Source organism: Egretta garzetta, unplaced genomic scaffold, assembly GCF_000687185.1.
Source record: "Egretta garzetta isolate BGI_Z169 unplaced genomic scaffold, ASM68718v1 scaffold268, whole genome shotgun sequence".
Taxonomy (NCBI): Eukaryota; Metazoa; Chordata; class Aves; order Pelecaniformes; family Ardeidae; genus Egretta; species Egretta garzetta.
In genome coordinates this window covers 3,713,875-3,716,376 of record NW_009260600.1, presented here as the reverse complement: position 1 = coordinate 3,716,376, position 2,502 = coordinate 3,713,875, and positions in this window count along the sequence as shown.

Sequence of the window (2,502 nt, the reverse complement as noted above, 5' to 3'; positions counted from 1 at the left end):
AAATGAGGTTAATGGGCAGAGACTGAAAGATGAGATGACAGTAGTGAAGGAGGAAAAACAAGTTAAAGCCACCATTAGAAAGTGTAATACTAAGAGTTACAATAAACAGTGGTGTCATTTGGTACTCTGATTGTATCATTTAACGAACATTGCTAGGAGCATTTGTCATGCCAGCAGCCATACGCTTAGCTACTCTTGGCCTCATTGACATCTGGAAGGATGTCTCTTTGATGAAAAGCTGGAGATCAGTGTCATAACAATCCACACATCTGTGTGCAGCACCTGTACATCCTTTTGTTTTGTGTAATACATTTTTTAAAAAAAGAAAAAAACACAACTGCTTTGGGAATTTCAGCACTGAATTGAAAAAACTTGGTCCTCTGGAACCTCACTTCAATGCTTTCATTTTTTTTTCCCTCCATTGTTATCCCTCCCCAAAAAAGCAAATAAAATATGTAATGTTAAAATATGCTAGCTGAAGGTTTTTTTACCCCCTAGTCAAGATGAGATGGCTCAAAACTTTTTTAAAAACTTATGGAATATTGGACAGGAGATAGTTTAAGCTATTGTTTCATATTGTAAACTAAGCCATTACTTCAGTTTTTATCATGCAAAAAATATTTAAAGCTTTTATTAAGAATTAAGCAATATTTTAATTCATGTTATTAATTCCATTTTAACTCTAATTCTTTGTTAAAAAGCAAAGGCTTTTCATCAACAGACCAGTGCTAACCCACTGCAAAAATCAATTAAGATGCTTTAGTCTAAGTGAAAATCACTCTTAAAACATGATAGGTCCACCATGTTAGTATGTTTTTATTGCAAGTCATCACAGCCTTACAGTGACAACCCAAAGAAGCCAATCTATTTATAGCTTTGCCATTACTTGGGTGGCTTTGTATTCTGTTGTGGACTGCTTTGCAATGACTACTGGGATGGACAACTGAGAGCAATGGTGGAGAGGACAGCTGACTTGGTATCTGCCTAAAACTGGAACAGGCTTAGAGAAAATTAACTATAAATTCAAAAGTATTTACCTGAATATTGTATCAAAATATTAGATTGTAACTGCTACTTGTTAATAGAGTTCTAGTGAAAATTATGCTAAAGCTTAAAGCTAAACATTTTTTTATGCTTTGTGCCACTTCTCTGTTGGTGGGAACAGCTAAGTGTTGCTCCTACATCTCTCACAGATTAGTGCCTATGTTTTCAGACTTTAATGCCACAGTGTCATTTAGAAATGACCGTGTCAGACATTTTGAGGAAGCTTACTGGAAGGGTAGCGCTGTGTTTTATGCCATAAGAGTGGAGTGATATTGATCCTTTAAACATTCCACCTCCCAGAGCTCGCTGTCTACAGATATCAGTGAGCTTCGCTGTATTGGTGACTGGCAAACAGTCCTTGAAACTGAAGAAAAAGCAGAGGTTTAGTTTGTTTTGTACTAGAGTTTTGTCTGAAGCATAGAAAAGTGGAGACAGGTTTTTGTTATTGTTTCGGAGGGTTGATGGCAATTTTGTGTTGTTTTGGATTCTTTTCCTTATCTCTGCCCTTCTGAATGCTTTCCGGTATTAGAAATATGGGACAGATGCCATTATCACATTGCCCTGTGTTTTGCGTATTCCCTACAGTGGCAAGTCTGAGTATTTTTATTTTTCTTAAGACTTCTAATATGCGTTTATATGTAACAGGAATGAGTTTAGAAAAAATATATAAAGAAGATACTTTGGGACAGAACAGGGTGTCCTGATGCTTACTGAAACATTTCTAACAGCCTTCTTAATAGGTGGAAAGGGGTTTTTTGCTGGCATAAAAATCTGCTTAGTCTAAAGGAGGCAGAACCCATCTACGAGCAGGAATTGGCTGACCTGTGCATTTCCTCAATAACTTTCTCAGTCACTGCTCACACATTATTGAAACACATACACTGTGTTGTTTCCCTCTCTCTTTAGATATTTTTCCCCATTACGTTTTGAGCCAATCTTCTCACATAAATTTTACAACCATGTAACCCCACCGACCTACATTCCTTTTTGCATTATTTACACCTCTGTAAATGTTTTCAGGTTCCCAGGAATACAAACATAAAAGTTGCTTCTGTTTCTTTTTTACTTAATTGGGGTAATCAGTTCAGTACAATCTAACTGAGCTGAGCTGAACTTGAGACAAAACTAGAAACGACGTGAGCCAATTTTCGAAGAGTGAAAAAGCAATTGGGAAGACATACATTGAATTCCCTTGAGCCAAGACCATTACTTCCAAGACCAATTGTCCTATTGTTCATGAAATTACTTCTAAAGTTCTTCAGACAGTTTCTTCAAGAGGCTGCTATAATATACATCGTTATAGGGATTACAGCACACATACAGATACTGTTGCACTAACTGTTAGGGTACCTGGATGTCAGCACAGTTTGTCAGTCTTTACAGATTTAGGGATCAGCTCTAAAGATTCACCTTGATTTTCTAACACTTCCACTTTCAGCATTTTAATCAACAGAATGA